Raw genomic sequence first — 11,107 nt, 5'->3', positions numbered from 1 at the left:
GGTACTGGGGTATCCCTCCCCTGCACCGTAAACTTTGTTACTTATGTTTTGTATATCCATTTTTGTTTGGTCTTTTTTCGCCGAGGTCGTCAACGGTGTGTCCCGTCCTGGTGCCGCTCACTCTTCTTCACACCCTGATCCGGTCAGAGCCGGTGCAGGTGTGCCAGGGAGCCCCTTGTGATGAGGTGGTGAGTGGTCCTGGCAGGCGTGGGGCCCACCAACTTCTCCGAAATTTCCGCACCGGATCGGCGAACTGGCTAGTGCCGCGGACACCGGCCAGCCGCCACCCGACTATAAGAAATATCAGATCCATCGGTGTTTCCCAGGGTAGTCCCGTGTCCCGGGGGCTTCTGCCTGCCTCGTGCTCCTTGGATAGTCCCAGAAAAATTTCTTCGGTGCGCCTCCTTCCTCTTCGTCAGCGCCCGCCGAACGGTCACCCATCCTTGTCCTTGCCGCGGCGATCGTTGCTTAACCTTCGTGATCGATGGGAAACTAGTGTTTCCACCGCGGCTAAGCGGGCGCTAAGAATCTGGTAAGAGCCACCGAAAGGCGAGCTGTGCCTTACCATTTATATGTGTTCCATCCTTGTCTAGGGGAGTGCTAAACGTCTCTCCTTTCATACTACACTAGCCAGTACATCTGTCTTCTTTTTATCCGTATTTTGTCTATAATTGATTTAGTATGTTGCTTTAATGTAAGTTATGAATCTAAGTGGAGTCTTAGTATCTAACTTGCATTGTTTGTGTTATATGCGTATCATTCAATTAGATATTAGACGGCTTCTGTTTTCGTATTTTAAATGTAATGTGGTTAAATCGACTGGGCTTTGCATTTATCATTTCGTTTTTCGATTTTTCTGATACTTTCTGGTAGTAATATGACTGCTGTTTCTGGATTAGAGTGCTTGTGTTACGTCGAAGGCACGGGGAGCAGTGAAATTAAGAAATCACTGATCGTGTCCTTGCGTCGTTCGAATGATTTCGCTTAGGTTTAAACGTTTCACGAGCAAGGGAAGAAAAATTCAGACATTTATTATGTGAATTCAACAGAGTGACGGTTAAGAATGTTTGGGCGTGATATAACGACTCTCGGTTGACGACTCTTGACTCTTCGGTGGCTAACTGAGGATCAACGGCTGCGGTGCCGAAATATATTGATGGCCGTCAGCCCTGAGATGATTTTGGTGTAGGACGTGTAGGGTACCAAAGAAATACTCGGTGGTGTTTAACAGTATACTTATTAACAATTCTCGCTTTCGACTCTTTACGTACCATTCTCGATTTCGACTTTACGTACAACTCCCGATTCCAACTGACGATTCTCTCCCCTCGGTTACAACTCAACCGTTTTGTTGATCCGATTCGTTTCTTTTGTCATCCGTTAATATCCCTCCTACGCACGTGTTCGTTACGCGTCCGTAATCATTGCCACCTACGCCTTCTTCCAAATATTCGGCGGAAGGTCCTTACTGATATAGATGGCTTATTAGGCCTGTCGGCACTTGCGCTTCGGTGAATACCGTTAGAAAGTTTTGTTGTCGAGTGCCGCTACAGGCCTATTCAAGTTTTCCGACCCTTTCTGCTTGTAGGCAGTTGCGCTTTATCCACGTTACTATAATAGAGACCAAAGAAGCCGTTCTACAGTGTCACCTGACTAGTACAGCCGTGTCGTCCGTGAATGTTAGTATTTTGATGTTGGTAGTTATACGCAATCCAGTGAAACTAAATAGTTGTAAGACTGAAGTAGTCGAGAAAATTAGAGTATTACGATCGTGCAAGACAAAAGGGCCTGATTTCCTATACAGAAATAAATCGAGTACGAAGTGACAAGTTTTGACACAAGATTTGGTTTTCTAGAAAATCAATTATGAAGTTTCGTCCTCTTTACTCGCTACTTGTTAAGTATACGCGTACCTATGTGACGGAACTTCACAATCCATTGTTTGGGAAACGAAGGCAGGAGAAATTTTATATACCTGAATGCACGTTTAAGAATACCATTTATCCTCATACATTCATGTATGTTTTCTTAAATATGTTGTCTATTCGGTAACATGAAATAACAAAACTGATTACTTCAGCCAACGCCTATACCGCGTTGAAAGTACTCGTTCCCGTCCGATCACGAAAGTCAAGCAGGGCTGGGCACGGATAGTACATAGATGGGTGACCGCTTGGGAACTCCGTGTGGTGTTGGCTTTTTTTTACCTTTCTTAACACTTAGCCAACCGAACTGGCAGGTCTCTCTTTTTTACTTTACCAATTCGTTTCCTTTTTTGTTGTCGTTGTCGTTGTAAGCTATTGTTTACCTGGAATTGTTCCAAATTAATTGCTACTCTTTTTCTGCTTTTATAGAGTACAATGTGTAATAAAATGCACCAATTTAGTAGTTTTAAAATTAATTAAAAAGTTACACTATCAGTTATGACTAAGTAATGTTATAGTTGAACGATATCACACTGTAAAAAAATATTAAAATGCATTATGGATTTTTAATTTCACGTTCAAGTCGTGTCATTTATCTTTAGTCATCTTTAATGTTTTTAATTTTATCTATATCTCTTTATACTTTTAATATATACTTTTAATTTGATGTTTTGTATAATCGATATGTGAAATCGTTAAACGAAATCATTACCGCAAAATATAATGGACTACTTAATTAATTTTTAAACTTTGTTTTTCAAGTATTTCTGAATATTAGTCCTCCTTAATTAGAAAAATGCACGGTGGACAGCGTATAATTTGGCCTGTGTGGGCGTGGTGGACAGTGAAGCGTATAGCTCGCTCTGGCGCGCGCGGTTGGCTAAGTGTTAATAAGCTATGGTCGTATACATCAATTAAATATCTTTTTAGCATTAAACGATTATCACCATACGTTGATCATTCTAGCATACACGTTTACTTATATATTCCTTTGTTTATATTTTCCGATAATGTTACATTTATGCAATATTCGGAATTCGGAATATGTCGTTTGAAAGAATGCAAAAATACATGTGCCGAAAATTGTGACACAAACCGAAGGACGATGATTCCCTGCGTGTGGCGAAAATGAAGTCGAAAATGTAAAATGACATTTTTCGCTTTGTTTTCGCGAAAATCAATTATGAAATTGCCCCTACTTAACTTCACAGTCCATTTTCTTGAAAACGAAGTCACGCATGGTTTCACATATCCTATTTATTCTACTACATAATTGTATGTTTTGTAAATATTTTTTATTTAATAATATTAAATAAGAAAATTGATTACTTCAACTAACGCTCATGCCGAGCTGAATGTATTCTTTCTCGTCAGAATGTTGTGAACCCCCCAGCAGGTCAGACTTCACTGGCCAAAAATACCAGGCGTAAGACTTGTTAGTGAGTTTGCCGATTTATACAGTGATATTCAATAACGAAAAATGACAAATAATGCTCACTATAAAAAGAATCAAGAAAATAAGAGACAGAAAGAAGATAGGCAGAATGAAAGAAGCAACCAAAAAGAAAATGCTGCAAAAATGGATCTTTCCATTTGAATGAACTTTCGGTCGTTCGTGGCGAGATGCGATCTCGAAGAAGCGCGCCAGCGGGAGTCGTAAATTCCCGTTACAATTTGACTGATCGACGCCACGAATCGGTCGATCCTTTATTTCGGTTCATATAATAAGGGTGGTTGGATGAATATAACGCTGATATGAACAGGCTAATATATATTTTCAACGATCCAACAACTTCAATGTGATACAAGGTTACGTATATGGAATGACAAACTATGAATCAGTACGACCTGAGACTCGTTTCGTGTTGGCGTCTTCTGTCGATTGACTGTCTTCTATTTGGCGATTCTGCTGACTTGACTTCTGACACTTGCTATTCCTTGAACTGTATTTTAACTCGAGCTGGTGTTAACTGTTACTGGTGAGATTTGACTGTTACTTGAATGTTACTGTTTGTGACAAGTCTAAAGATCCAGTATATAGATGAAGTCGAGAGCACAAGTTGACTGTTCTGTAGTCGTGAGAACACGTATAGAGATGAAGTGACTGCTCTGTAGTTACGAAAACAAGTAAAGTTCGTTCTTGTGTGATTACGGAGGAAAGCTCGGAGTGGGTGTCTTTGTTGTATGGAGAAAGTTTGCAAGAAACTTTGGGAAAATATCAACAAATACAAAGCATCAAAAGCAAACGTGTTGCTCAAATAAGCCGCAAATTCATGCCGTAGTTCTCAGACATCCTAAGACAAGGAATAAGCCGAAACCAAGTCTCCGAAAACCAACCACATCAAGCAAATTACCGCGCGCAATTCAAAATTGAAACCCAATTAAAACCATATCACAACTGAAGGTAATAAACTTATCGAACCATCAAAGAAAGCATATTCAAAGCCTTAAATGAACAACAAACACAATTAAACGAACTAAAACAATCATTAAAAACGCAGGAAGAAAGGATTGAGTCTTAACCAAAAGGAGGCTCGTTACCTAGTCATATGCCTTGGAGACACACAATTACAATTCCTTAATTTACGGGCAACTAACACGCTCAAAACCATAGACTACGATTGCGACTATAACGTTCTCGTATTCCAGATAAACAAAAATACATCTGACTTCCTAACGCTGGAAACACGGAGTGGCGGACCCAGGTACAAGTACAAAGACAAGAAAGTAGGAAATATTACAAAATCAGCTCGAAAAGACTTAAATATCCACAACAATGTCAACCTAACAAAGAGGCAAATCGACTCATTTATAGACGAAATAGAAAAACATGTACAAACCGCCCTTCAAGAATCCATACTAGAAATAAAACAAAAGTCGGCTTTCGAGCCCTATATCTGTAATAAGAAAAAATTACGAAACAAAAGCTTCATACCTTCCGAAATAAACAATCTAAAATAAAACTGTGGCGGATCGGTATCAACAGGACGCCGACAGGTCGAGGCATCAACGCGGCGCAACACCTCCCGGGCGATCCGCGGATACCAACCGCCAACACTGGATTGCTACGACGATAACGAGTCTGTCTAACTCGCTAGCGGTCGAATATATGAGCGATTGATACAAATACCGCACCTAGCGAGACCCCCTCTACGTCTAAGGCAGGGACTACCGGACATAGCCTTACTGACGAGTACACCGGTAGTCCCGGGACGAAACGCACAACTCTCTTTTCATCCATCACAAAACTATTCCTACGATAAAAGAGAAGTACCTTTTGCACAAAATAAAGTTGTGTTTAAAACAAGAATTCGCAAACTCTATAAATCAACACTGGGCAAACAAAATAAAAAATATCTCTAAAAAGGACTCTGTTAACATGTCCCACAGAGAAATCAAATTTTCACATAAAAAGAACCAAACTCTATCTCATCTCTCAAACTGCCTTTAGACGAGAACGATTCCATTGAGCGCGGAATGAGAGTTAGCTGAAATAAGTGATTTTCTTATTTGCTTTTAATGTACAAAAAAAGAATATTTGAAAAAATATAAATGTGTGCAAAAATGAATGATATATGGTACTAGTCGCGTAATACTAAAACGTTTCTATTTCTCTATGTTTAGATCATAGATTATTAAAAATAGATCATTAAGGAAAGTAAAAAAGGTTGGAAAAATAAAAAGGTGAGCACCACGCGGAGTTCCCAAGCGGTCACTCATTTAAATACTTTTTTCATCTGAACTTTCGTTATCGGACGAGAACGAGTGCTTTTTTAATTTTTAATTATAACGTTTATTGCCCAAGGAAATACATATTACATATGTTACATACTCAACAAACAAAGAATTTCAGTTGAGAATTGGCTCTAGCAAAAGTATCGTTAAACTTGACGCCATGACGTAGTTATAAAATATTTGGAATAGGATTTACATGTTTTTTACATTACAGTAATTGATTGTATTAACGCTGTTCGTAAGCGGACTTTTATACAATACTGGAGACGATTCACCCAGATGACTTGATCTACCAGTTGCCGCTTCCACTACGTAGAGGTCGACTCGATGCCAGTTATTGAAGTTATCGATTCCTTTCGGTGTGCTGCTGTTATTGTTTCCTTTCCGCAATAACGGACAATTATACGCGACATGGCCCTCCTCATGACATTTGAAGCCAGATGGCTTCGACGATGCGGCTGGTCGGTTTGCCTCCAGGTTTCGTATATTCTTCGCCTACTCCAATTTTATTCTCTTGCGTCACTCCACCACTTTATATCCGTAGTGCTTACAGTGGTGACACCTAATTCGAGGGTCTGATGACCTACGTCGTTTAGTTTCAGGGCCCGTCGATGAATTTTCTGACCAAAACGTCGGCCTCTCCTCGTAAGAGAAAACTCATATATATATATATGTCGGAGATGAAACAACATCGGTCGGCGGAAAATCAATATGATGAGTGCAATCCCTTTTGTGGGAAGTTCCGTGATTACTTTATTACATATTTGGTCATGCCCCGCTGCTTTCTTGGGATTCAGGCGACTGATTGATTCTATAATCTCTGCAGAAGTGAAGGGGGTCAATAGGAGGGGATATTTGTTATTTTTGCGGCAGTTTTGGAGGAGCGAGGTTTAAATACGTTAGATAGGTGATGAGCAAGCAGGTTGGCTGTTCACAGTTGTTGGTATGTCTGCCGTATATAGTGTGTTAGTATTGGTCCTAGGACGCTTCCTTGTGGTACTCCTGTCTTGATATCCTTAATTTCAGAATATGCATCATTTATTTTTACTACAAAGGTTCTATTGTTTGAGTAAGATTTGAGTAGTATGTAGATTTGTTCTGGAAATTGCTTTTTGAATGTTTGAAGAAGTTTTTCATGGTTAACTTTGTCAAATGCTTTTTCGATGTCCATAAAGAGTGCCGTGCAATATTGTTCTGTTCCCAGCGCCTGTAAGATTTCATTGACGAGTCTGTGCATTTGTTCTATTGTGGAGTGTTTATTCCTGAATCCAGATTGATGGACCGGTATTAATTTTTCTTTTTCTATTGTTGGTTTTAGGCGGTTATATATTATTTTTTCTAGTAATTTGGAAAACGCAGGTAGTAATGATATTGGCCTGTAGGATGCAGTTAGATGTGGGTTTTTGTTTGATTTGGGTAACATTACGATCTGTGCTATTTTCCATAGTGCAGGAAAGTACTGTATTCTTAGAATTGCGTTGAATATTATCGTTGTTAGTTTTATTGCCTTTGGGGGAAGGTCTTTTAAGATTTTTCCATTGATCAAGTCAAATCCTGGGGCTTTACTTGTCTTTGTTGCCTTAATTAAGTTTGTAACTTCTTGCGCTGTTGTGCTGAGTATGGTGCAGTGTTTATCAGTTGTGTTGCTGGCATTTTCCACTTCTTCATTTGTTTGCCATCTTTTTTCTTTTTTTTGTACGTGGAGAAATCCTCATGGATACTCCGCTGTTGCAATAATCGCGTGACAGCAGAGTAGTGTCGGACTCCTACCGACTAAAACTCCACGATGACCATCCTACGCGTATGACAGGAGTGCACCAGGAACCTCTTATGAATTAACTTCTGTTGCACCCCCTTCCCGCGTCCTCTTGTTCTAGCCAGTCCTAATACTTCCTGACTATTGAATTGGCGATGGGGGGGAGGGGGGGGGGAGACGATGTAGCTGCTCTAGGTCGCCTGACTGCCATCCTTCTCCATCGTCTTATCTTACAAGGGTGAGAGTTTTTCTTTCTCTCCCTTTCTGCTCGCTCGCTGTATGTCGATGACATCATCAACAAATATAGGTGGGGGAGTATGTTTGTTTATTGGTGGATCTGCAACTTCCATGGAGTCGTTTGTGGATTCCAATATTGCGTATCTATTGTATGTGGTTATTTGGTTTGTTGACTGTTCGTTCTGGGTGGCGTTTGTGTTTATTTTAACTGACCCTATTTTGCGCTTTTTAGTGTTTTTAGTGTCACTAGTGGTTTGGGAGATCTATTGCACTTTCGCCACGAAAGAGGTAGCACGGAGCAATTGTGGATTTGCTCAGGAGAGTGTCATGTAAAGTTGATACTTGGGTTGTAGTAAAAAGGCTGAGTCGTAACCCAACTACTAATTTTCTTTTATAAAACTATATTATAAATTTTAATACTTAGAAGAATAACACTGAACCGAAAAAGGAGTGTTGTACAAGAACACCAACTAGAACGAGAACTCCCCGAGCTGGGTGAAGGCTCGGCTTATATACGTTTCGGTTTGAGGGTGTTGAGCGGCGCGGTGTAGGTTATGATGTGGAAATGTGTCCGAAGGTCGGGGGTCGATATCTTATGGTTGAGATGAGATTGATGTCACAAGAGCCTGGTCGTGTTACCTGGGCCACTTTTAATCAGTTGGTCGTGAGCTTTCGAAAGTCTAGAATCCCATTCTCGTTTTCTGGGTGCTACTTCGTCCGCGTAAGTGCGTTGTGGATTTCGTGAAATGGTCGAGGGTAAATTTGCTTTATGTCCGAATGTTAATTCGAAAGGTGTATAACCGGTCGAGTCGTGTATCATCGTATTGTAGGCTAGGCATATGAAATTTAAATGTTCGTCCCATTCTTTCCCTGAGTCTTTTTGAACACATTTTAACATATCTGCTATTACAGCGTGAGTTCGCTCCAATGATCCATTACTTTGGGGGTGGAAGGTAGTAGTTTTAATGTGTTTTATTTTGAAGCCTTATTCGTATTTTTGCATTAAACTACTAATAAAATTTTGTCCTTTGTCTGTCAGTATTTTCTTAGGTGCTGAAAATATGTATATGTAATGGTCTAACAGGGAATTCCAAATAGTTTCTGTTTGTTGGTTTTTTATAGGAACAAGGATAAGGTATTTTGTGAGTTCATCGTGAATGGAGAGTATAAAGGAATTGCCTTGTTTCGTTTTCTTCAGTGGTCCTAATATATCCATTGCTATCTTGTCATTTGGTTCCAATGGTGTGTCGGTTATACATGGTTCTTCTTGAGGTCGAATCCTAGTCATTTTTGCGGTTTGACAGGTCTTACAAGTTTCTATTCTGGTTTTTATTCTGTCCATTAGATGTGGGATATTATATTTGTCTCTGATTCTGTCGTACGTCTTTTGTATTCCGGGATGTCCTATCAAGTCATGATTTTCTTTTAGTATTTGTTCTATCTCTTCTTCACTTAAGCTCTGTATTGGTTCGTAAGCAAACTCTATGTCGTCGCGTTGGTCATTGAAAAATAAAAGAAGTCTTTTTATGTGTGCTTTGTCTTGTGCGTTTAAGTTATTGTCTCCTATTCCTATCTTTCTATTTGTTTTGAGTACGTTTGATATTTTCTGTAACCATGCGGTTTCGTCATATGGACCTAGATATGTTTTTGTTAATTGGAAAAAGTTGTCTGTGTTGGATGTTAGTTTTAATAATTTTGGTATTTCTTCTGATTTCTCCCAGTCTTTGAATTGTTTTAATAAAACGTCAGTTTGTGTTATCGCGTGTACTCTGGATAGGGCGTCAGCGGCCGCGTTTTCCTTTCCTTTTACGTAATCTATGTCATACTCGTATTCCTCTAATCTTAATCTCCATCGGATCAATCGGCTGGAGGGGTCCTTACAGTTGTGTAGCCATTTAAGGGCTTGGTGGTCTGTTTGAATTTGGAATTTGCGGCCTAATAAATATTGTCTGAGTCTTTTAACTGCCCAAACGATAGCTAATAATTCTTTTTCAGTCGTTGTATAATTTCGTTCTGGAGGGTTTAATGTTCTCAAAATGAAGCAACAAGGGTGCCCGTCTTGTGAAAGGATGGCTCCTAAACCTTCGTTACTGGCGTCCGTTGTCAACGTAAATGTTTTCGTGTAGTCGGGATATTTTAGTACCGGCGCTTGACATAGTCTTTCTTTTAACGTATCGAAGCTGAGTTGTGTTTTGTCGGTCCAGTGGAATGGCGTGTCTTTTTTCGTGAGTTCAGTAAGTGGTTTTGCTAGTTTTGAAAAGTTACGAATGAATTTTCTGTAATAACCTGTTAGCCCGAGGAAAGGTTTTACTTCTGTTGGGTTCTTAGGTTGTCTAAAGTTTTTTACTGCTTCTATCTTCTTCGGATTGGGTTTTACTCCTTCACTTGTTACGGTATGCCCGAGGTATTCTAATTCCGGCTTTAAAAATTCGCACTTATCTAGCTGTATTTTCAGCCCCAATTCCCCAAGTCTTTGTAAAACGATAGCTAAGTTTTGGTTGTGTTCTTCTATCGATTGACCAAAAATAATAATATCGTCCAAATATACAAAGCAATGTTTGTTAATAAGTCCGCGGAGCGCAGTGTCCATCATTCTTTGAAATGTCGCTGGCGCGTTTTTGAGTCCAAACGGCATTCGATTATAATGGTAATGTTCTTGCGGTGTGCTAAATGCATTGTACTTCTTTGATTTGGGATCCATAGGAATTTGGTGGAATCCTGAGGATAAGTCTAGGACGGATTTTGGGGTTTTGCGTTAGGAATTTTGCGTTTCCTAACTGTGACATTATGTCATCTATGTCGGGTAGTGGATATGCGTCTTGGTCCGTAAGTTCGTTAAGTTTTCTAAAGTCAATTACAATTCTCCATTTCTGTTTTCCCGAGGCGTCCTGTTTCTTTGGTACAACCCATACTGGGGAATTATATGGAGAGTCGGAAGGTTCTATAATGTTTTTCCTAAGCATTTCGTCCATCTGTCGCCTAATTTCTGTTTTGTGGCATTCAGGGGGTCGGTAGGATTTAGTGTTTATGATTTTGTTCTCTTTTAGCGTAATTGTGTGTTTAGCAAGTGAAGTGCACGGTAAGAGTTCTGTTTCGAGATTGAAGACGTCCATGTAGTGAATCAGTATTTTTTCTATAGGTTCTCTAAATGCGCGTTCGATATGATTTGTCCTCAAAATGGCTTTGAATTTTGCAATTTGATCTAAATCTTTATTGTTTTCTATATAACTGGAGATTTCGTGATTTTTCTCACCAGTGTTGAAGAAACATACTCTCGTTGGTTGTCCTTCCAAGTAAATCGTTTGAACCCTCTTTTCTCCTGGTTGAATCGCTATGGGTTTCTGGAAGTGCAAATAGTTATCGTCTAATTTCAAAGTTTCATTTGATATATAGTATTGGTATTTTCTTAGACACGGCAGTCCTAGTATAGCATCTTCAATTAACGGAAAATCCT

The 11,107-nt window shown here is 39.6% G+C and overlaps 2 non-coding genes across 2 annotated transcripts; one reads left to right on the top strand and one right to left on the bottom strand.

Moving 5' to 3' along the window:
• Nucleotides 1-521: 521 nt before the first annotated feature.
• Nucleotides 522-627, bottom strand: LOC117165127 (U6atac minor spliceosomal RNA). Its single transcript, XR_004465837.2, has one exon. It is a non-coding gene; the product is annotated as a U6atac minor spliceosomal RNA (small nuclear RNA).
• A 1,452-nt stretch (nt 628-2,079) lies between these two features.
• On the top strand, nt 2,080-2,198 carry LOC117165128 (5S ribosomal RNA). The gene has a single exon (XR_004465838.1). It is a non-coding gene; the product is annotated as a 5S ribosomal RNA (ribosomal RNA).
• The last annotated feature ends 8,909 nt before the right edge of the window (nt 2,199-11,107 follow it).

This window comes from Bombus vancouverensis, chromosome 17, assembly GCF_051014615.1.
Source record: "Bombus vancouverensis nearcticus chromosome 17, iyBomVanc1_principal, whole genome shotgun sequence".
Lineage (NCBI taxonomy): Eukaryota > Metazoa > Arthropoda > Insecta > Hymenoptera > Apidae > Bombus > Bombus vancouverensis.
This window is presented reverse-complemented; position numbering and strand designations above follow the sequence as displayed.